Source organism: Vipera ursinii (assembly GCF_947247035.1).
Source record: "Vipera ursinii genome assembly, chromosome: 1".
Lineage (NCBI taxonomy): Eukaryota > Metazoa > Chordata > Lepidosauria > Squamata > Viperidae > Vipera > Vipera ursinii.
The window spans coordinates 260029471-260054966 of record NC_139512.1 but is presented as its reverse complement, the minus strand read 5'-3'; the positions used below and the strand labels follow the sequence as shown (position 1 = coordinate 260054966).

The window sequence follows — 25496 nt, the reverse complement described above, 5'->3', positions numbered from 1 at the left end:
GTTCTTTTCATAGTTACTCCAATCTGGTATTTAACAAACGCATGCGTCATTAACAGTATTTAACTATCTTTTGTATTTTTTGTTCTAAGCACAATTCTACTAAAACTGGGAATAATGATTGTAAAAATTACAACTCAGATAATGGCTACCATTATAAAACACTTATAAAATAATTTGATTTTCACAGATCTTTCTTTGCTTTTATTTGGCTTACATACACATTCCCTACATCTCATAAAACTCTGGAATATTTGAGGGTTGCATGGTAGCAGGATCATATATTGGGGAGTAAAAATTCATACTGCTGGCAGATGCTTTTTCACTGGTATAGATAACATAGAATGCAGTTAAAAAACAACCACAGCACAACTTTTATTATTAACAACATGTACTACCTATGATATTTACAATTTCTACATTTCATCAAGTTAAATGGCCCCAATGTGTTCTTTTTATATCTACTTACCTATCTACCTATCTACCTTCCTAATTACCGGAATAAGAAACAATGGTTTCACATGATGACTGCAGCACCAAAGTAATGATTTTTTTGGGGGGGGGGAGAGATACAGTGTAGTGTCAAACAGAAAACTTGGGAAGAGGGTGTGAAGGTATCCATGGGTGCAAACATCTGGGAAAGCAAAGGAAAATAATGAGATTAGTGAGGAGGGAAGGAATTCCCAGAAATAAAAATTAGATACTTGGACAGATACCTGTCCTTCCGCATGGAGAGGAAGGACAAGAAGCAAGGGAATAACCAATAAGGACTTATTGTGGTCCAAAAATCAACCTAGCCCTATAGCCAAACTATAACAATCAGAATTGGAATTTGTTAAGTCGGCTTCAGGAACAGCCAGGAGTAGCATGAGAAATAAGTAGCTTAGGCTGTTGAGTTGAACTGCTTAAATTCTTCTAATCTAGCCTCATTCATTTCACTTTGGGCATGGCAGGAAGCTTTTATGAATTCCTAGGATATTTATTGAAAGATTTGTTCTTTTTTTCAGAACTAGGAAAAAAATCTAGATATGATCCTCTGTAGAATAGTGGAGAAGAATCTATATGTATAGATCTGTACAGTACTGTATATATGGGAATGTATAGAATCTCTACAGAATCTTCTCTCCTTAGGACTCAAAAGTCCTATAGAATTGGTCAAATGGTAGAAGAGATATATCCCACAATATTCCATTGAGTGTTTCTGCTATAACTGAACTAAGGAGAAGGGCGGTATAGAAATTAAATTTTATTATTATTATTATTATTATTATTATTATTATTATTATTATTATTATTATTATTATTATTATTATTATTATTATTATTATTATTATTATTATTATTATAGCAGAATAGGGCCTTCCTTATACATATCCCTAGGAACAGTCTTCTATCGGTAATGTGAAAATGCCAACTTCTGATACAGGAGTAAATTGCTTGATTCCAGTTGTTCGAAAGCAGATAATCACAGAATATAGGAAGATCACAATTGAAAGCTCAAGCAAGTACATTCAAACTGAAAGACTGAAGTGCTATCATATGTCTATTTCATATGAAAGATGAGAACAAGGCTGTTTCTCAAGAGAAATGAAATTGTTCATAGTAGTTAAGAAATGTGCAGACTTTCTACCGTCTCAGATCAACCTGACACACATTAATGCAAATCATTCATATCATCCTAAAGCACTTAAAAGGTATAGCTGGGATTTACAGCCCAAAATCCTGGATGATGGCCTTATTCAGTATGAAACTACTGAACAGTAGTTATAAATTTATACTACTCCATATAATCTGTAAATAAACTTGCTAACAGGCATAATTGTTTGATTGTTACTTAGGAACACAATTTCCTAATCAGGCTATTTAAAAAAATAACTTGAGGTGAGGTATTAAAGCAAGTTTATCGGCTTTGGGGAAAAAATATAGGAAAAAAACAAATGAACTGATACTGAGGTCTGAAAAGCCCTTAGATTCATTTTTTTTTCTTTTGTAAAGCATGACAGCGGGAATACATTATGCCACTAACAAGCACCATGCTGAAGCTGATTCATGTACCATGTTTGGCAGATATCAAACAGCTCCTGTGAGTCATTCCTGCATTTATGCACATCCATAAATACTGCCTATGCTAATGTTACAAGGCACACCAGAGGAAAAACAAAGAAATTGAACCCTAGTATCACGCACAAACCAAAGGATTCCTTTGTTTATACATTACACTATACTGAAATTCAGCTTTCAACTGAGATTTCCCACATAGTTGTACCACCCAAGATGTTTTTTTTTTCCTCTCGGGAGCCTTGGGGCTACTTCACATTTCAACAAAGTGCAACAGTGGTGTGGAGCTGAAATCGGCCCCCAATTCCTGAAGCTGTAGACTTCTTAGAGACTCGGACAGAGTCCTCTAAAGAGTTGGATAGAGTTTGATTGTATTTTAGCTTGTTTTAAATAAGATGCTTTTATTTTTTTTGTTTTGTTACATTTGATCGCAGTCTATCTTTTTGTATGGTTTTGAAAGATAGGAGGGTCAGAGATTCAATCTACCTTTTGTGTGCAATGTGTGTGTACGTACTCACATATACTACACAAGGTATTTTCCTTTGCAGATCAGATTTGAAAAGACTTTTAGTAAATATAAAGAAAAGCTGTTAGGCAGGTTTTGTAATGAGAATATTCTATATAATTTGGAGGAAATAAAACATTACAGATTAGATCTTGAGGAACTGTGATCAAAGGAATGAAATAATGCATTTGCTTAGCCCAGCTCTTCCTTTCCTGCTCTGTGTTAAGATTCCCCTCTATACTTTCAGGGTGAAAGAGAAAGAAGCTAGTTCTTTCATCCTATTCCTGCATGACTCATTTCTAAAGTAACATGCACTGAATTGTCCTACATGTCAAACACAGAAATTTAGTATCACTTTAGGACAGGCATAAACAATCCACAACTCACAGTGCGCCCCCCCCCCCAAGCTATTTATATGCATGTTCCAGAATGAACCATGCTGAGTTGAGCAGCAACACATCAAATTGCAGAAATGCCTTTTCACATTAAAGTGAGAGAAAAAACCTATATAAATGGAAATCTAAACTGATTCTTGGCTAGATAGCCATGGAGAAAATCTGTGTGGTCGCTGAGAGTTAACATTGACGTGATGGCTCATAAGCAAGCAATCAAAACTGGGCTTAGGCTAAGCAAACATGTTTGATTGAGCAAACATGTAGTGAATAATTGAGCAGTACAACTGAACAACAATCTTACTGTATATGGGCATCAAGCCCTCACGCTACTGCCATTACTCAAAAGTTCAATACTCTTAACAATATTGCTCTTACTAGCACGGGTGAGGCTGGTAATAAAATACTGCAGTTGATTACTAAGTACATATTTACTTTCTAAAGTAAACAAAGCAACACACAACTCTACAAAGGGCATTTATATTTTTAAGTTATATTTCAAATTGCTAGCTTCCCAACTGGGCTTTTCAACCAGACATGCAAAGGATTTTAAGAATGGTCAAGGGGAGAATAAACATTCTTTTCTATTGAAAGTGAAAACAGGAGAGTCAAAACAGGAACCTAACTATCCAAACTAAATTTCTGTAAGTTTTACATGCAAGGTTGGGAACAAATCATAAATAAGTGTTTTAAACTGTTGGTCAGGAACCACAGAATTGTTGGCAAAGGCATCCTTCTTTGGTCTTGTCTGGCTGACAGCTTTAAAGGAGAAACTTGAATGGACTAAGACATAAGAGGGTTGACTACAAGCTAAGCTTATGTTTCTAGGGTGCAAAGGAGGGGGATCCTGTTCTTTGCTGTGGTAAAGAGATATGGGGTAACATGGATGGAAAACAGGATACATTATAACTTTTAATGTCAATTTTCTGTTGCATGGAAAGGATGGGGAGAGGTACTGTTTTTTGTAGGCTGCTATCTAGTTTCATTTAAAAAAATATTCAACTATAAAAAAGCAGAGCACTGAACAAAGGAAACAGTGATGGAGATTGAAATAGTGGCGATCTCCAAGCAAATGCTGTTGCCCTGGATAGTTATAAATCTGCAGGGAAATTAAGGTAGGATTCACTAACTGCATGAATCTGTTATTTAGTGGATCCTAAAAACATGAGTGGCCTTTTTCTGTCCAACCATTAATCACAGAAAAAAGATCAGATATTTGCCCCTTCCACCGAACAGCGTTGCTTATAATTCCATGTGCCTCTACATACCTTAAGATTCTGCCCAGAACCTTTCAGAGGCTTGTAACTGACCCTGTTTTGCTCTCAAATTAAGGAACTTAAGGACATGAAATTAATGCAAAGAAATGAACAAAGAAGCCACATCAGACACTAATTCTTCAAAGGGGAGGGGGTGGCAGTTAATAACAGCAATACCTAGATACAGTAGCTTTAAATAAATTTGGAAGGAAGAGGATTAGTGAATCCTATGGACTGGGGATACACATATACTTAGATGTATAATGAAACCATTATCCACACTGTTGCCAATAAAACAGCATGGATTCACCCATATTAAAAGGAGTCCAGCTGTATGTGGGAATATTTGACCACTCTATAGTCAAGAACATTGGAAGTATATATCTACTAGATTCTTAAAGTAGTTTTTCTCTAAAAATTTGGTTCCTTACTTCTGGCCAGATAGGATACCTTTTTAAGAAGCAAAATCTATAAAACACAACAGTTTAAAGGATTCGAAAGTTGAGTGATCAGCTCAGTAAGCCCTGTCACTGCCTTCCCAGAAACTGCATCATTCTACAGCCGAAGGATGGACGTTCAGCGCTGTTGATGAATACATCTTCCATTATACGCAGAATGAAGGTCAAACCATGGAAAGTTAGCAAGTGCTATCTGCTCCCTTTTCCTATGAACCTAATGCAGGTGACATTAAGTTAAAGAAAGGATTATCTTAGACTCTCAAAAGGAAAGAGCCTTTCTGGAATCAGGAAAAAAGGCAAATTAGGTATTGATTTGGATGCAGTGCAGATACCTAAGCTTGTACAGCCAGAACTTTAGGAGAAAATGTTCAACACTATCAAAGCAGAAATTACCAGGAATTATCAGGAAGAAGAGAGGGGGAAAAAAGGGAATTGTATAGAATTGTACGAACGACAACTCTAGTTCAACTGCTGCAGTCTCAATGCAATGAACGTTTTGCATAATTCATAATTCCATTGAAACTTTTAAACAAGAAAAATAACAAATATAAAGTAGTGAAAAGAAAAAAGCAAACAAAAAGCAAATAATGCAAGGGGGAAAAGTTGAAGAAAAATAGAAAAAAGCTATAAACGGCTTCCAATATTCTTCACTGCAGTTATAAGTATAAATATAGTTCAATCTTTCTGTAGTTATATATTATCTTCTTTCTATAGTTTAATATTCAAAACCATGTTTAGTTTTTCCCCACTTTTATGCAAAAAGTCTGTAAGAAGGCGCGTATGAATAGTAGTATGAAATGTACCAAAAATGAAAATACTTTATTTTCCTTTATATGCCTGTTTTCCAGATCTTCTGTACAAGATCCTTCATTTGTTTTGCTAACACTGGAGACACATTTGATGGTGAGAAGCAAAAAAAATCCTCATTGGGGATTCTGAAAGTCAGGCCGGTTCCCTTTCTGTCAATACTCATCTCCTTTTCGCAGAGACTTTGAGACAATAAAACCCCTAAGTGAACTAGGAAATACGAAATAACAAACTACATTATAACAGAGTGTACTCACTATATTGGAAAGGAAAAAACTGAGGGTTGTACCCTAGTCAGGGAACAGGTCTGTCATTGATTTATGTCAGTGTATGTTTTTATCATAACTAAAGGATAAAAGAAAGTCTATTTGTAATTGAGAGGAAGTCCAAGTAAATGAAAATGCATCATGTCATTTGAACTATCAGGATAAGCATAGAACTAGGTGATATAGATCTTTGTGAGAGATTCTTTGGGGAAATGGTACAGATCAGCACCATATACAGTTTGGTTTAATCCTAACTAGGTTTACTAACAAAAAGTTAACATAGTTAAGCTTATACTATAACTACAGCCTTATCTCTGTCTATCTTATTCCCACCCCATCTATAACAGGGGTCTTCCAACTTGGCAACTTTAAGATTTGTGGACTGGCTGAGGAATTCTGGGAGTTGAAGTCCACAAGTCTTAAAAGTTGCCAAGTTCGAAGACCCCCGATCTATAACAATCTGTCGCTTGAGCTGATGTCATCAGCTACCTTTAAGCCACCTACAAGTTGGCTTCTGTCAGTTGCTTCTCCAAACTGTTGCTGCAGCATTCACTTTGTAGTTTCTCAGACTATGTTATGGGAGAAGGTAAGCATGCTTTATAGCTATTGGTTGGCTGTAGTTCCTCCACTGGAGGGGTGAAGCTGCTAGCTCTGCTGCTTCCTTCACCTTCTCTGCTGCTGATTTGGTAAAATCCAAGTCCTTATTACCTCAATTGCTTGTTTTGCTGATGGCTGCTCCACTCCCTTGGCTGCAAATGTTTGCTTTTGGCTCCCCCACAGCAAATGCATCTACTCGCACACCCACACTCTAGTGCTCTCAGCATTTTACCTTGTAATTGAGACCAGGTGTGGCACAGTGTCCTTCAGGCTGCCTTAAAGGCTCATGGGAGAAAACAAAGGAAAAGGAAAAGCTAATGCTAGCCACTGCCAGACTTTCCTTCTACAACCCTTAAGCCATTGGGAATCACATCTTCAGTTGCCTTCTTTTAATTTTAGTAGCAGCTATATATTGGCACAAAGATACTGGCATCTATTGTAGAAGTTTCCATTCCTACAATCAGTATTTGCAGTGATACCATCTGGAGTTTATATAGCAGTGTGAAATTAAAAGGGAAGTACAATACATTTTGGTCCACACTCAAATATGGAAGCTCATTGGGTGATTTTAAGCCTTTCTCTCAGTTCAATTTACATCAGTGGGTTGTTATTTTGGGAATGAGGGATGACCCCCCCCCCAAGCTGTTCTTGAAGGATAGGTGGAATATAGATCTAAGATACATAGATAATGAAGTTTTTTTCCATACTTTTTTCCATACCTACTGTGTTTTATAATTTTTAAAAAACTGAAATCCAGTTTCTTGATCCAAATATGATTTTCTTATGCCCCTAAAGCAGTACCATGATTTTTCAACTTAATTTCTAAGACTACTTATCTTTTATCGATGTCTTAATGCAGAATAATTTATACATAATCACAGCATCTGAAGAGCAATTTTCTGTAAGTTTACTTTTGACATTAGTTTCTTAAGAACAAAGGCTTTATAAAACAACCATTAATCAATTCTCATCCAGATACATGATGCATAGTTTTATTATGTAACCTGCAAATGCCTAACTACTTCAAATACATTTTAAGGAAAATGGATGCTGTCTATCTTGAATTTAATTCTGCCAGGAGATATAAACCTTTCTTCTTTGATAATGAAAGAAAAAAAACCAGGGAGAAAAGAGAACACTTATTTTAGGTGGCAATCTTAAGAAATCAGCACCAGGGTAAATATAAATTGTCACAGTTCAGCTTGCAGTATAGATGAAAAGAGCAGCTGTGCTTACCCACTGCAATTGGTCAGATTTTGGAAGATTTCTGGTTTAACGAGATATAAACAATGTGCTGGCACATCCTGCTCAATAGCTACCACTCGGCTTTCCCTACCACTGAGAACAGCTACACTCTTTAGCATGACATGCACACCAGGCATTTTGGTTTGCTCCCCTCCGAACAACCCATAATTGGAAAGCAAAGATAAATTCTTGACCTCCCAAATAAACCACAGGAACTTCTGCATTATGTTTAATCCATTCCATTGACAGGAAAAAGCCATGGAAAACAATCAAGTTAGTTAACTCTAAGCTGCTGTTGTTCAGAATTCTGGCTCTGAGTGCTGAGAAAGACATAGAATCACAGAACTTGATTACTCTAATGCCAGGTGGATTGTTGAATAGCTATCTATGAATGGCTATTTCAGGCAAAATAGGCTGATCAAATATGCTTAATCTGAGCAAAAAAACACATTTTGCATCTGTTGAACAAGGTGCTTTTGCATTTTGGTTTACATAACTTTTTTGTTTTCGTTTGTTTTGAGTCAGATATCTGTTATTTTTCAAACATTATTTTCAAAATAATAATGAAATATATTAGCATGAATTTGATATCACATGGGCTTCCAGCAGCTTCTAAAATTATGCAGTTTTTACAGATCTTACATATCTGCTCTCTTTGCTAATATTATCTCATAGGATATTATCTCATTCTACAATGTTTAGAAAGCATGAATGACAAAACTGGACATTAAAACGTATGTTAAAGCAGGTTTATCTCCTTATTAATACACTGACAAGTTGTAGATTTTAGATTTTAAATGTTTAAAGTCAACTATTGCTTTTCCCTCACTTTGTGGTAATATATTCAATGAAGAGTAAGCTTCTGAGCAAAGTCCTACAACCCTTTAATTTGTGCCCAACTCACCCACCCCAATGTAATGAAGTAAATTAGAGAAATCCTACAGAAAGTACACACAACAAAAGACAAGGAAAATATCTTTTCAATTGTATTTCAGTTAAGAGATATAGGTGCTTACTCATCTTCTATATTAAAATGCCTCATTCATAAATATGATTAACTATGTCTATATCAGGACCAATATGTGGGTCTAAAAAAGATTACAGTCCTGGGGAGCCCTCTTGGTGATGTTCTCTCCTCTCCGTTAAAAAATAATTTTTGACCCCAATTATCTTAATTTGTACAAATTATGACATAATACTCTACTTGGTTTCCTAATTTGGGTCTGATACATTGCGTTAATCCCACCATTGATCTTTATAAAAATAGCTTATGAACATGCATTATATTGTAGATGGAACTTACTCAACAAACTATGGCTACTGTGAGAAAGTCTGATTCAAAATTCAGGAACACTGACACACAGCACTGGATAGCTCATAGGGGTGCCTCAGCAGCTGCAGTCAGAAACCAACATACATGGTTTGTTGAACAAGCCATACAGTATAAGCTTAGTTTACAGATTAAATGACAGCTGTCATGGGTGGGTTTACACTATCTTATGCAAAAACTGCATAAAATAAAAACATTAGGGAATTCTACACTGGATCTTACTTAACTGATAGAGTAACATGATAGACATGGTACCCATCCAGTTAACGTTTGCTTCACACCACAGCTTGGAAAGGTAAAATGTCTTTCAAGTCAAGCTTAAATGTTGACTTCATATAATTTGGTCATATAATCAACAGCAGAGCAATAGAGTACCGTTAAATATTTTTTCAGTTCTCCAGTCTAGTCTATAGGCATAAAAAACTAAGAAGTGGTCAGTCCATTTCTAGCTCAGATAAGCTACCCAAGGATTGCCACTTGCATATCATTAATCTTTGGGAACCCTACTGGTAAGAATGAAGAGGCTTTCCAGTTCCCCTGTAATCATTAGCTAGAGGAACAACCCCCATTTCTGCATCACAGCAATGAAAGGAGAAGTGAAACACAACTAGCTCACCAGGTGGCTTGGTTGTTGGAACTTTTTCACCATTTCCTTTTTTTTTTAGTAGACAGTATTCATAGCGTGGGGTGATAAATCTCTGTTGTACACCTGATTAAGTAGTAATTATAAGAAATACAGTTCAGGGAAAAACAGTTTAGAAGAATGATGCACAAGAATTACCCATGATTCCCACCCTACTGTATATGATTTTTTCTCCCTGAAAGAAGACCGCAAATGTGATTTATAGACGTTAGCTACTACCCTCACTATCAAGGATGTTTATATTAATTCATGATGCTTTGTTTTTAACAATAGCTTGATGATGAAACAAATGCTGCAGGAGAGGAAAGCTGGTTCCTTTGCTCTTGCTTTGTCTCAGTTCTTTGCTTTTATGGAACAGGAACAGAAATAAAATTCAAACTCCTGTTGTGTATGCTGGGAGGAACCCAAGTTTAATGACTGAGGCAGTTTATAAGCAGGTTGCCAGCCTATTGGAAAAAAGGCAGTACAGTGCAAAAGTGCTTAACAACCCAATTAAATATTGAAAATCATCACTAGAAGAATCCCACTATCTTTTAAAAACTTTTCCAATGTCACATTTGGGCTCTTATGTACCCACTTATGGGCATTACTTACATTACTTCTTTTAGAATAATCCCAGAACCTTTTTCTTATGATTAATATTTATGAATTTATTAGAGTTAATGTTTTTCCACAAAACAAAAAAAAACATCATGATTCTTTAATAATACTTTTGTACATCATTTTCCCAGTTGCCCCAGAACTTGCCAGTCCTTGGAAGCTAACAATCAGTATCACGATCTGAATTTTATTTCAGAACAACAGGTCAATGCTAGTTTTTTTAAAATCTGGAGAAAAGCCATATGTTTCTTATTAAAGGCTTTTTGTTCATAGCCCTGGGACATTCTGCTGTACAAAGCCCTTGGCACTTAGTTTGGATGATTAACCCTAGGTTTACAAAGCTCCCTAATCTAAAACCAAACAAGCCATAGGATGGCTAAGTGCAAGGTGCAAATCCCATCACAAAATGAAATGAGTAGAACAAAGGCACCTGATATCTACCTTTAAAGGAAAAAATGGAAATAATTCATAACATTCCGCCAACAAAGAAAGTCACTGTTTGTTCAAGATACAGATATACATGCATTTACAGTATCTTCAATTCCTTTTAAGCTTTTAACTTCCTTCAAAGCAAATATTCAATCACCGAAAATTCTTAACCCTTGAGAGGCAAATATAATTGCCTTCCTTAATTATGGATTTTTATATAATGTCTCAGAGACCATATGCATTTTCATAAGCACAGACACAACTTCTAGCTAATTTGCAAACAGAGAAGAGCTTTCCACCCATTTACATAAGTAGGGCCAGATCAGTAATAGACACAATCCATCTTCCAGACAGACTTAAATAAATCCTAATAACAGATTAGCAGAGAACATATATCTCCTCCCGAGTCTCCATTAAACAGAAGCTTTCAGAGGCATTCTCCAGCTGCTGGGAAGCCATTTAAAGATGGTGTTTTAAGAGCAAAGAACAAAAATGCTGGTGTTGCTGAATTTTTTAATTTTTGTTATTCTCAGAGTACAAAATCATCTGGCTGATATTTTAAAGAAGCATGCAACATCAGGACGAGGCCTTTTCAAAATATACAAATACAGGGACCCATATGTATGACATATTATATTTATGCAGATTCATACATTTTTGTGAATATCTCTCCACAAAAAAATAAAATGAATGATTGCCTTTATAGAAGCTTATTGAAAAAAAATAACTCTTTTCTATTCCATAGTGAACTAGAGAGAGATTATTTTATTGTTTGAATTAGGCCAGTTGTGGCATCCATACCATATTATGGTATACAAGCCCTGTTTTATCATAATGGGTGAATTCTGTTGCTGGACTGATCCAGTTATACATCGCAGTAGCTCACAATTATGTCACTGTGGTAAATTACAGTTAACAAAATCATGGTTCATGCTTATAATGAAGATAGTTTTTTAAAAATATGCAGAAACAATGCAATAGTTAAACTAGAAGTTTAAGCATTCCAGCTTCTATCTTCTTTTTTAATAAAGTTAAGATTCAATTACTCATATTTATAAAGAAAACAGTGACAGTTTTTAACCCCCAAATTAGGAAACCAAAACACCACTAGCTTAAGATATTTATTTTATAAATCTCACTACTTTAGAGATATCACATGGGTTGAAAATGTTACTGATTTTTGACAATGAAGCAACATCAGCATCCTTTGGTCTCTCATTTTACAGAGAGGTCTATACCACGGGTGTCAAACTCACCACGTCACGTGATGTATCGCGATGTATCATGACTTTTTTCTCATTGCCGGACCTGGGGTGGGTGTGGCCTCTGCATGATGCAACTGGCCCACAGGCCGGCAATTTGACAACCCTGGTCTATACTGTCACTTTTGGTCCAATTACTATGGAACATCATGGATATTGACAAATATACCGAAAGAAATTCTGTAAGGAACAGATATAGAACACTTTTTGAGCAGGTACAATAACACAAAATATGTGTTAGTGAAATCAGTGTGAAAATTGAAAGAAAAACAAAGCAGTTTCAGTCTTCACAGCTTTAAATAGATTTTGTCCATCACACAAGGACAATAAACAAATAAATAAATACAAGCAAGATATCACAATATTTTTTTAGGACAGGATTGTTTTATAAAATCTGACATAGTGCAGAAACATAACTGAAAATCGGACACAAAAGTTATATTTGTTACTCTGTGCCAGGAATTCTGGTATCCCTGGATGTGTTGGACTATAATTTTCCCACAGACCACAATGGCTTGAATTTACGGGAATTATAACACCAGACTGACTATCTTTATTGCATCATAACTATTAGGCCCAAAACCAAGAATGACACATAGCAATTCTTCCAAGTAGAGTGCTTTATTTTTTCATACCTATAGACTGTCATGGTTCCGACAGACAAGAGATGAATAATGCAGAACTCTGAGGCTTGCAAATTCCTCAAATAACATGTTTATTAGTTACAAAGTATTGGCACTTCAAAAGTGAAACCAAGCCTGGATACACAAGTAACAATTACCCAATACAAAGTTTAAAAAATCCCACCCATAGAACTATGCAAGCAACTACGTTCCCCAATACATCTTCTTGGTGGGCTTTTTATGTAATGCCCAGCCTGCAGTCTTGGGAGCAGCCGATGACCTTGATTCCCATGGGACAAAAGATTATTTTGACTAGCGAAGCACCTGAGCAAACCCCCCCCACCATTCTATATGGCAACAGAAAATGAGTAGGAAAAAATGGCTGCAGCCATGCTCATTTGTAGAGTTGACATAGACAAAATCTTGCCAGAGTGAGGACTCTGCTATCTATATCTACAATAAACTCTGTGAAGTATTAAGGAAGAGTTGTCTTCACCCTTTTCACCCTTTTTCCTCACATATAATATCTGGGCTAAGTTGCCTCTTACTCTTCTGGAATGCACTCCCTCACTCCTGTAGTGATCCATCTCATCACTGCATTCTGTCACTATAAGATATGTTAAAGAAAAAAGTGGGGTTTCAATGGAGTAGTTGTGTTCTTTTTTTAACTACCCCTTTTTGAACACCCCTTGGGTAAATAAGCAATCAAATTTAATACCCTCATTGCCTGGAACAACAACTGAATACATCAGTGGTCAATTTTACCTTTTTTCAAGGAATATTCCTCACCTTCCTCCCAAAAGATCATTTCAAATTCTGTAAGCGAATTTGAAAGGTGATTGCTGAGAAGAACATTAAAAGTCTCCCCATAGATGTTGCATTCTGGATTGTGGCTGTCATCTCCTCTTCCCATTTTTAAGAATAAGAACTGGAATATTTGAGAAAGAAAGGAACTTTATCTTACCATATTTTAGCCCATTTTTTCCTTTAAAAAGGAGAGAATTAAAACTGAAGCTGAAATAAGAATTATTAAATTAAGGAAAGACTTTCCTGTGAAGTTGCCTTAGTCATAAAAATAAAAGGATTTGGTCAATACTGCTTTCTGTCTGTAAGACCCACATTTTCTACTATATATTTTTATCTATAAAAATCTATTAAAGGAGGAAAGTCAGAAAAGCTTTTCAACAGAGAGCAATCGATGTGTAAAATTCCACGCCAGTCCATTTTTATTCCCCAGCCTCCCACAAAACCTGCCGGATGATGGCCTGCTTTCATTTTCTCTTTGACCCTTCCTTTTCTTGACTGATAAAAAGTTGACTTTGGTCAAGCCATGGTAAGCTCCCGCTAACTTCAAAAGCATGCCTCATATAGTTTTCTTGGAAAAATACAGAAACTCTTTTATCTCCGAATGCTTTTGTTAAAACTTCCAATTTATTTTACAGCCCTGAGATTTAATGGCAGTTTCTCATTGATGTACTAAGCCCTACTTAGCTTTGCAAGATTGGCTTGATACTACCAGCTACCCAGAAGACCCAACCAGTCCACAGGGGAATTCAGACCTGTTGCCAAATCCCTCTGGATCCTGGAATTAAAAAAAAAGTCCCATCATGCAAAAAGAAGACAAAATTGATAATCCCCTCACCATTTGTGTTTTCTAATTTCTTTAAACCAAGCCAAACCAAATCAAACTGGTGCCATGAAACCAGAAATAAATGGGCACTGTTGACAGCTTCTTAACTTTATATACAAAACAAAATCATTCCAAATCTATATTTATTTGCATTCCTCCTTTATTATTTTTAAAAATAACTCAGGGCAGAGAACACACCAACACGCCTTCCTCCTCCTATTTTTTCCATAACAGCAACTACTTTTATTGCCAGGGTTTGAAAAGTTGAAACCCCTTTAGAAAAGTAACAAACACTGAGAGCCTATGAGTCCTGTTTTTTGTTCATTCATTTATCTTTGCTAGATTACCACTGGTATATTACAGGTAGTTCTTGATTTACAACCATTTGTTTAACAATCATTCAAAGTTGCAACAGCACTGAAAGAAGTGACTTACAACTGGCCCTTGCACTTACAACCATCACAACATCCCCGCAGTCATATGATCCAAATTTGGGCACTTGGCAACCCCCATGTTTTCACCATGATTACAGTGTCCAAGAATCCTGTGATCACCATTTGCAACTTTCCCAGCCAGCTTCCAATGAATAGTCAATGGGGCGAGCTAGATTCGCTTTCATTCACTTAACAATAGCAGTGATTTGCTTTACAACCAAGGGGGGAAAAAGTTGTAAAATTTAACCATGTTGCTTAGCAGTGGAAACTCTGGTAAAATTGTGGTCTAAATCATTCCACTTGTACCCTGTGTGAATGAATGGAACATTGGCTAGTTTTACAATTTCTGCTCTTCTAACAAACTGGTTATTTCCAGTTCTACTCCTGGGATTTACAGGAAACATGTAAATGTTATTATTATGTAAAGTATAAACCCATAGACAGTGATTCAAATGTAGTTGTCATATTTGAGCTGGAATGAGATACAGAAAACATTCTTTGCTGCTGGCTTGACTGGATTTTTGCACCCTACACATGGTAGCAAATGTGATAGCTACGGTATAAGATAGAGATTCTTTGATGGAATACTTTCCTAAGTGTTTTCCTCTTTCAGGAAATTTACTTCTGGTTTCAGAATTTCCTCTCTAGCCCTGTTTTTTCAATGTCCTGTTACAACCTGGGCTGGATTCCATGAAAAGTTCAAACACAGCTGTGATTTTAATGAAAAGAACAGCAGGAAGTTATTTATCTGTTGAGGCCATGCCTAATAAATGACTAAAAATGCAGAATATACATCAATAAAGGAGAACATTTGTAGCTCATGGTTGAAATGAGGGGTCCTTGGTGCTCAACAGTGCTAACACTGATGATGTTACCTAGTTTGAGTAATGAAACGTCTGCAAGAAAACAACCAAGTTAGAAAACATCAAGGAACCCTCGGAACATACATCAGATCCAGGTCAATAATATTCTGGGTTCACACTAGAAGATGACAAATATTTCTTCACTTTAGAAACCTAATGTTAATTTTAATCTGCTTTAAATGAACTTGTCACAGCAAGAACAATCTCAAATGTTTAAGTCCTGTTTATTTGGGGGAAAAACATACACAATGTATAATTTGTCATAAGTACTAAGAGCTCATCGACTAATAATAATATAACATACAATAAGCATGCAATTTTTTTACCTTTCCATGAAATGAAAAAGTGCAAAAAAACCACCCCAAAATACATAGCAACACAGATGTTCAGAGTACAGATATGAGCAGACAAATGACCACTTCTAGAGATAACCAAATGAGTGGGACTTTTCAGTCAAGCTTTATTATAAAAGCCATTCTCTAAATCTAATTCCAAGCAGTTGGGCTACAGTTCCTGGCCTGGGGAGTGTAAATATGCTAATAGATTATGACCAAAATGCAAAATTATAAGAAACAGGACTCTTTCTCAGAGCTGATCTTATTCTTTTTTTAAATCACTCCCTAGAAAACAAAGAAAATAATATTTGCCAATTGTACTGGACTATGAAATGGCTGAAGGTTATTCTAAGATATACCACTTCCCGAATCAAAAGTTCTAAAGAGTTTCACATCAGGGAAAACACACATCCTGACGTAAGCAACTAAAAGAAAGAGGAAGTGCTAAAGGCCAAGAAATGTACTCACTGGACATTTAACACTCAATTGCTACAAGTGCTCAGAATATTCCAAAGTAGAGTTTCTAAGGGTATTGCAGCAGGAAATGCTCTCAATGTTTATTTATTATTAGAATTCCTATTCACTCCATGTCCATTTTTTTTCTCATCCCTTCTCGGTGCAGCTGCCTCATCATCTTATCTTTGCTGTGTCCCACCTTCTTAATTTTCTTTCTTTTGCTAAACTAATCAATAAAGGTATAACTACACAGATCAATATTAAATGATCAACATGTGCTCAGAATTGATAAATATAACATTGGGAAAAAACTGGGTGAGGGAAGCAAAATGTTATTAACAGAACAAAACAGTGAGCATATGGCTTGAAAGTCTTCTTCCTTGTTTCCTTGTTTGAAAAAAGATATTGACAAGCAAGAGATACCAATATTCCACTACTACAAACTTTCTGGTGTTGCATTCTTTCAGTCAACACAGATGTGGACAGTACAACTGAGAATGACCAAAGGAAGCAGAATTTTCTCTATGCCATTGCTGACATTCTTTGCCTGGATTTTTATAGTACACATCTGCAGCTCTAGCTAAAATCTATATCCTCCAAATTCACAACGATGTCTTAATATATTAAAATTACTATGAATGTAGCCAAGAATAACATATGCAGTTCTAATATGCAGCAGTTGATCCAGAAGCATACGAACCTTCTTTTTTAATGATTCAGGTGAAACAAATGGAGCAGAATAAATCTGTGTGCATACACATGGGTTGGTTTTTTTTGCATGAATTTATATGGATCTATATGTGAAATTGGTATATGCAGAGAAGGGTCAAGTAGTGTTTGCATGTGGGTAGCTTTGCTTTGCTGGCAATTAATTTTAATTAGCGGTTATTAAGTCAATGCAAAGATTTAGCAGAGAGGAAAAATTCCCAAGATTGGTTTCAGCTGGCATTGGCAAACCTAAACTGACAAGCCAGGGAGGCTGGGCATTCTACTGGATTTTATTTTATTTATTTATTTAGATTTTTATCTCAACATTATTACTTTCTAAGTAACTCAAAGTGGCAGACATCTCTAATGCACCTTCCTCCTCCTATTTCCCCACAACAACAACCCTGTGCAGTGTGTTGGACTGGGAGAGGATGATTGGTCCAATCACCCAGCTACCTTTCAGGCCTAAGGCGAGACTAGAACTCACACACAGTTCCTGATTTCTAGGTCAGCACCTTCACCACTACACCAAACTGGCTCCCATGTTTATCATTGTTCTGACAACCCTTCAAGAGGAACTTTTCAACCTTTTCTACCCTTCAAGTGTATTCTTGCAGTTTCTTAAGAATATAAACAGTAATTTAAGAGGTATACTTATATAATTAATATGGACAAATCCTGCCACATTACAGAGGTTTCATGAAATACAGTGATCCTTGAAGGTACTCCCAATTTGTTTCAGCTTTGTCTTTGTTAAGACTCTTCTTAACAATCTTTTTGGTGCTCCTGGTCTATTTCCAAGATATTTCCAGCTCAACTTGGCTAAAACATTACTTTAAACATTGCTTATTAATAGGATTTGATTATTTCATGCAATGGTTTTGCCTGCCATTAAAGCAAATCCCAAGAAAAAAAAAGAATCAGCAAGTTTCCAAAGCCACACTTTAGAAGCCAAGAGCAGCAATGCAATTGAATTAGTCAAAGAAGAAGAAAACAGATCAGATGATTTATGTACAACAAAATTGCCCATTTGCTCATTAAGGCATTACAAACAACAATAGTCAACTTATTGAACAAGTCATAATGCCATACACATGTGATTAGTTCTGCAAATATTTGTGTCGACTTAATGAAAGCTTTGGCTGCTTGATTTGTCTAGTCTGCTAAAATTATCTGATTCAGACACTGAAAAGTATTTCAGTACATAGAGTATCCCATCCACAGTCATGGTCAGTGGCTTCAAAGTGGGCACAACTGGACAAAAAAAGCCTTACCTTTTTATAGAAAGTGTAAGGAAAAGAAAAAGGAATGGGGCTTGGATGGCCAAAAATGCCCACTATTTTTAAGCTAGATCATTTGTTGCAGCCACTTCCTACCTGCACATGCACATAAGATAGTTGTCTGAATCTAAATGGAAATTCAGACTGCCTCAATTCTTTGAGGGTCAATTATCCATCTCAAATGCATTCAAATTGATTTAAAATTGATCTATTTTTTTCAGATCAATTCAACCAATCAGGAGAGCCAGCTGCCATAGTGGTTAAGGTGCTGATCTTGAAACTAGGAACCTATAAGTTCTAGTCCTGCCTTAATCATGAATAATGGGCTGGGTGACTTTGGGCCAGTCACTCTCAGGATAATCCACCTCAAAATCCTGCTAACTACAGGTAGTCCTTGACTTACAACAGTTTGTTTAGTGACAGTTCAAAGTTCATCATTGCCAGAGGACATCCAGTTGGGGCCCCTTTCATGGGCCTGGCAGGAGCTGAAGCAAAGGACATGAGCTCACCCCACTCCACAACAGCATTTGGGTCTCGAACCTCCAATCCAATGTCCCAACCATTAATGGATAAACAGAAAAAAGCTGTGGAAAATTATTTCAATGTATTGTTACTCTGGCAAGATTACTACATGCACACAAATGGCCGTTATTTGTAATGGCCTCCAAATAATCCTGGGTAAAAGAAGGAAGTGAAGTTTCTCAATAGAGATCCACAAAATATCCTACTTCTATGGTGGATTGGACCCTCCCACAAAGATTTTACTATTGTAAATAAACAAAGCACAGGAAATTCTTTGCTTTCAAGCTGTTGCCAAGAAAAGTGAGTGGACAGCTTATGTTGAAGGAGATTTTACTTTCCTCTATTGATCATGCAGAAGAGATTTATACAAACTGGCTACAGAAACATATGGAACTTAGAAGTGAGATATGTAGTATGTTGCAGTATTCCTGTTAAAGATTCTAGCTGCTCAGGAAAATATTCTTTTTTCTAAGATATATGTAATTCCAATATACTCCCTGGCTATTTTGTGGATTTTCCTTTCTATTGAGTCAGGTTCCTGTACTTTCTGAAGGTATCCAGTCTTTGATGATTTGTTTTAAGATTCCCCACTCAAGTTAAGTGTCTTATAGTTTTTCAAAATTCTTCTAAAGAATTTTTTTCTTGAATTGCTGCATTATTCATTTATTTATATCCTGCTTTTACTATTTTTATAAATAACTCAAGGTGGTGAACATACCTAACATTCCTTCCTCTTCCTATTTTTCCCACAACGATCCTGTGAGGTGGATTGAGCTTAGACAGAATGTGTGGCCCAAAGTCACCCAGACCGCTTTTTTATTTCCTTTTTGAAAACAGATGGTACTGTTCTATATCCAAATGATTAACAGTTACAGAATTAAGTAATTAAGTACCAGGTTTCAAGATGGGACAGGTAGAATAAAATAAACAAGAAAAGGCAAATAGAAGAAAGTGCTTTTCAGCAATAGTAAACTGTTATTTCTCACACAATCCAATAAATAGAATTGGCTTCCATTCCAGCATGATAATTAAAGAGTTTCCAGGCAAAATGGTGATGAGCATGAGGCATTTTTGCTAATTATAAAACAAGTCCTTAGAGAGTTGCAACAAATTTTAGCCTTTCACTGGGTTGGCCATGGGTGGAAGGGGAGCTGATTTTTTTTCCTGGAGTGTTTATGACAAAAGCTCTTCTCCCCATATTAACTATTTCAGAATAGACCTAACTTATTAAAATAATTACATACTTATTTCCCACTGGCAGTTGCCAATTTTTATTTTTCCTGGAAAACTGAGAATATATCAGCAGCACCAATGCTACTGTTAGTGCTTTTCTATATTCTCATCTGGGAAAATATTACAGAACAAAACCTCTTTTAAATAAACATTATTTTGCCTGATGCACAGGAAAACACTAGATGACATCTTTTATCACAACAATTATAATGAAATAAAGATTTTAATATTTAAAGGCCTGGATTAGGGGAGCTTGAATGGGGACATGCATAACCCTTGATCACCAGCCTTGCTGTCCCTTATTATTATCTCTCCCCCATTTTCTGGTCTAGAATTTACTAGCAATGTTTACATAAATGAAATAAAACACATCCCATCTAAAAAACGTTGCCATTCCTGCCACCCTCCAAGGCAGAACATTATCAGTTGATCAGAGGAGTGAACTGAAGAGTAAATAGCTTGGGACATGAACGGAAAGATGTTTTAACTGGTAGCTCCAACTCACTCCTTAGCTGCTGTCCCTCAGCAACTCTGAGTTAGTTGAAAACCAAGTGGCCAATTATCAGTAGACAGGTGAAATAAACTGAGTCTTCTGGCATAAACTGTCTCTCATCCCAGCTTGTATTATAATACATTTGTTATTTCAGGTGCCATAAATGTGACATTGTACATACTGAGGGGCAAAATGTCCCTCCTTCTGAAAAGAATTAAAAAGAGAGTTGCTGATCATGTACAGTCCTATTCCTTTACCATAAATTATAAATATATCCAGGTCATAAATCCACCTTGGCAATGCCTTCATTAAGCCAACTGAATTTTCATAATAGATCAATAAATTTTCACAGCCTGGGATCCCTGTACCCCCAGAGAGTACAAGATGGTATTTTAGGGCATACAACAAAGAGTGGTTTGTGTTCATTAATGATGAGCCGTAATTACTTTTGTAGGGGGTGCAAACATTAATCAAACATCTCTTAGGAATGTGGGGCAAAGAAAAGGTTGGGAGCTACTGAAATAGATGCAAGCTTTCAGTTTTAGCAGAACCCTTCATCAGGCAAGAGACTTTTAAAATAGGAGGAAAACAAATGGGATGGGGGGGGGCACAGTGATTGGTGCTTAAATTTGTACAGCTCAGGGTCTTATGATTTAGATTCACTAGAAATTGCCTGCAGCTCTATAGATTAAACCTCACATGCTGATTTTCAATAAGCCGTTATCTTCTATTTTGATCTACCACCCTGTGATTTATTTATTATTATTATTTTGGTGCAAAGTTTTCAGTCTAAAAGTGAATAATTACATTCCCAAAGCAGTAGTTCAGAAAGCTTCTGATGGCACGAAACTATGCACAATTCATAAGTTCAAAGTTCTCCATTCCATAAAATCTCACATTCCATTAAGCTAATCTTTGCTCAGCTGTGGTTTTAAGTAAACAATAACTGGGTTCACACAGCACATTATGCTGAAGTTAAACAAGCCACCGTTTGGTTTAGCCCGAACAAATGCGTTCACATTCATACAAATGCATTAAAGAAAGGCAGCCTTCCTTGCAGGTTTCCTTTGAAAAATTATATGATGAACACCTGATGGTGTCTAACCTGCAATTAAAATGTTCCCACCAGATAGAATACATCTTTAGTTTAAACACACCCTCTTTCTAGCCAAGGTTAACAATACTCAGGTATGCACAGACAGGAGGCATGATCACTGAACACCAATCCCACCCAGCATCCAAAAAGTAGGTGTACAGATTGTGGCAAAGATACACGTAGTTCTTCATTTACGACCACAATTGAGTCCAAAATTTCTGTTGTTAAATGAGACACTTGTCAAGTGACATTTGCCCCATTTGATGACTTTTCTTGCCACACTTGTTAAGTGAAAAATTGCAGTTGATAAGTTAGTAACCCGGTTGTTAAGTCAGCCTGGCTTCCCCATTGACTTTACTTGTCAGAAGGTCACAAAAGGTGATCCACCTGACCTTAGGACACAGTGGCGGTCATAAATATGAACCAGTTGCCAAGCATCTGAATTTTGATTACATGATGATGGGGATGCTGTGATGATGGGGATGCTGCAAAGGTCGTAACTTTGAAAAAATGGTCATAAATCACATTTTTCAGTGCCGTTGTAACTTTGAACTATCACTAAAAGAACTGTTGTACCTCGAGGACTACCTGTATTCTGCTTCTTCAGGGATTCTTTGACGGCAAAGTTGACCCTTTTCGACAGCTCCCAGCTTGTTAGTCCCCTCCTGAGTCAGAAACAACAACTACCGGTACTATTAGTGGGTAGGCATAATAAAAGTCAAAGTCCTCCAGCTTACAAGGAGGGAAGGTAAAGTTCGCTTCAAAGGCGCTTACGTGTGGCGTTATTCTTTTAAGCAGAAAGAGATACTGGACGGAGATGGAGCAGCGTAAGTAGATCTCCAAGGTGCCCTCGCGTAGGTGCTTCGACACCCCCCTCTCCCGCCCCCGCGCCCCCCCAATTTATGAAGTAAAACTTTGGGGTTTGCCTCAACCTTAAGAGGGCAAACCGTCGTCCGGGACTTACCGCTTTGTCGATTCCGAAGAAAAAGAAGAAGAAAAAGCAAACGCTGAGGGAACGGCGCCAGCGGCACCGAGACGCACTCCCGCCACAGCACTCCCCGACCCGCTTTCGCTTTGCGCCGCAAGATCTCCAGCGTCCACCGCTCGCCGCCTGGATAGGCAGCCTCGCAACCAACAACCAGGAAGGAGGCGGTCATACCCTACCGGCAGCTGGCGATAGGGATGGAGGAGGAAGGGAAAGAGGCGGGCGCACGGGCTCGGTGGCTTCTTAGTGGATCCGATGAAAACCTTTCTGCCGGCTTCTCTCCTCCCGCCCGCCTCCCCATCTTCTTCCCAGGAGGAAGGGATTTTTACGTACGGTATAGATCTGGGGAAACGGCGGGACAGATGGAAGGGAATTCAGAACCTCTTCCCCCCCCCTTTTTTTTTTTGTAGAAACGGGTTTTTTAAAAAAATCTAAAGCGGCTCTGTTTCCCGGTATTGGGGGAATCTGGAAGAGATCTGGGAACGGATAAAGAGCCATTCCAGAGAGAATTCAAAAGTATAGGTTATGGCCAAATTGCGCGAAGGAAGGTCAACTCCAGTCTTTTATATCTCTGAAACGTCAGCCCAACTAAAACAAATCCCAACTAATTTCTTTGCCGTGTTACGCACGTCTAAATCCCACTGAAATCAGCGGGACTCGCTTCAGACATTCTGAAGGCGTAGGTACAGTGTTGGCAATTTTACCGCTCTGTACGTGTATGGTGGCAGAAAAGCTGCTTGAGACCACAGCTGTACGCCCGCCGGGAATGAGTCCTATGTCCCATGCAGCATCCTGGCTGCAAGAGAAGCTCCCTGGTGGCAGTCTTAAGAGCTCTGCTCTTCAAAGGAGCATTTTGTTGGAGCGCACCTCCTACAGGTGAGACACATGTGGTATGTTGATGCCTGTTGAGATGGTTACCCAGCATGACACAGTAACTGCGTTCTACAGTTGTACTTTGGGGCTACCCTCTTCCCCTGGTGTCTCAGTTGCCTGCAGGATATGGTCAAAAAAATCCCCCTCACAGGCTGATTCTGATACCTTGCTCGCAGGCCTTCTTCTCTGTTCATCACAAATTCATCTAAGGCTTTCATGATCTCATTGCTCTACAGGTATCCTCGACTTCTGACGACAATGGGTACCAGAATTTCCACTGCTAAGCAAAGTGGTTGTTAAGTAACACCTGTTTTTGCATCCTTTTTTTGCCATGGTTGTTAAGTGTATCACTGAAGTTGCTAAGTGAATCCTGGGGTCATTAAGTGAATCTGGATTCTCCCATTGAATTTGCTTGTTGGGAGGTGGCTGGGAAGGTCACAAATGGTGAATACACAACCCCGGGATACTGCAATCATTGTACTGTAAATGCATGCTGGTTGCTAAGCACCCAAATGTTGATCGTGTAACTATGGGGAAGCTGCGATGATTGTAAGTGCAAGGACTGCTTGCAAGTCATTTTTTTCAGTACCATTATAACTTCAAATGGTAGCTAAATAAATGGTTGTGAATTGAGGACTGCCTGTAGAGACTGAATGCCATCTGCCTCCATCCCAAAACTCATGACTGATAGCTAGCTACCAGTCATACCACATACTGGATTGTGGGGCAGTGCTTGAGTAAGCCTGCCTATCAAACTGATGCTGCTCTAGTCTTGAAGGCATGGTCACCATAGAAATGAGTTCCCATGCTCCCCCACCAACCCAGACCCCATAGTCCCAAGTAGAGCAATATACAATGTGCACAGTGCTATTTTGCTTCTTGCTTTGGAAGAGTGTTAATTCTGGCGACGGGAAAGTTCTTGCAAGCAAAGAAATGCTACCCAAGTAGCCGCAGAGTAAGTGACCAAAGACTTGGCCTGAGATATCCACAAAACTCATTGCTGTTAAACCCTCCCCACAGAAAGGAGAGGGGAAAATGGGGAGCTCTTATGCTTTGAACTCCCACTCCGTATTCACCCTTGCCTCAGCCTTCAAAGTCTAGATCTTTTTTATTCCCTGAAATGTTCCCCAAAGCGGTCATTATCAATGAGACTATTCCAGGCCTCAGTGTTATCGTTATTCATAGTTCTATTAGTTAACATAGTATTTATTTTAAAAAATTCATATAATAACTGTTTGGGGGGTTGATGACCCATCTGAAACTTCATGAGTTGAGCTAAAGAGTTTGGGGACTCTTGATCTAAAAGGAAGATGTTACGAGAAACTTGAGTGCTGGAGTCTCTGATTCGACTTCTCTTCCCACTGAGCTTCACTTCCCAGAGAGAAAACCACCTCTTTTCTTCTTCATTGTACATGGAGTCAGGGCTTGGTGAATGTAGGCAGAGTTAGCCAGTTGCCCAATCCACAGGACACAATGCAAGGAACATTGGGCACTGTCTCCTACTTCAGCTCACCTACCTTCTCCCTTCCATGATCTGTCAGGCTAGCCAGTGCATTGTAGGGAGAAAAGTGGGAAGGAGCAATGGATAATGAGTGAGCTTCGGCTTCCACTGATGCTGCAGGGAAAGGACACAGCTGTCAATAGGCAGCTGTGATTGACACCACTGAGAAGCCACCAGTGGCCCAGAATTGGCAAAATTGGCATCAGTCCTGCTCTAAGTAATAAAAAGAGTGAAAAGTATGGTCATGCAAAAGAATAATAAGAGATAATTTTGTTGAATACTTCCTTGGCTTGTGATTGGTCTGAAAGTGTGTATTTTTTTTCACAAGGGGCCTTGAAAGAAAATGAATAGAAAAAGTGAATGCAAACCCCACCAAATACGGGACACTTCCCTAGGGCTAGAAAAGTGGAAGTTGGCTGATAGGAAAAACTTCCTTTCCCTGTCGTTCATACTGAAGTTACTTTTGTCTCTTTATATTTTGGCTCCTGTTTGCGCATGCTTCTTTTAATCTTTTGTGACGACTCTGAATTAAAACTGCACATCAGACACAATGATTCTGTTTTGAAAACATTGCATTTGTCACACTGCATGTGTGATAATCTGTTCCTCTAGTAAATTT

General features: G+C 37.7%; 1 protein-coding gene across 2 annotated transcripts in view; it reads right to left on the bottom strand.

The window, feature by feature from the left end:
- The window catches only part of PKIB (cAMP-dependent protein kinase inhibitor beta), a 35177-nt gene extending 12476 nt beyond the window's left edge, over positions 1-22701 (bottom strand). The window contains exons 1-2 of one of the 2 annotated variants that reach the window (XM_083350385.1): positions 22483-22645; positions 22107-22183 (exon numbers count right to left, since the gene is read on the bottom strand). The gene's annotated coding sequence lies outside the window, so the exon portion shown is untranslated. Of the gene's footprint in view, positions 1-22106; positions 22184-22482 lie in introns of both variants that reach the window. The other variant, XM_083350384.1, reaches the window with a different exon arrangement.
- Between the last annotated feature and the right edge of the window lie 2795 nt (positions 22702-25496).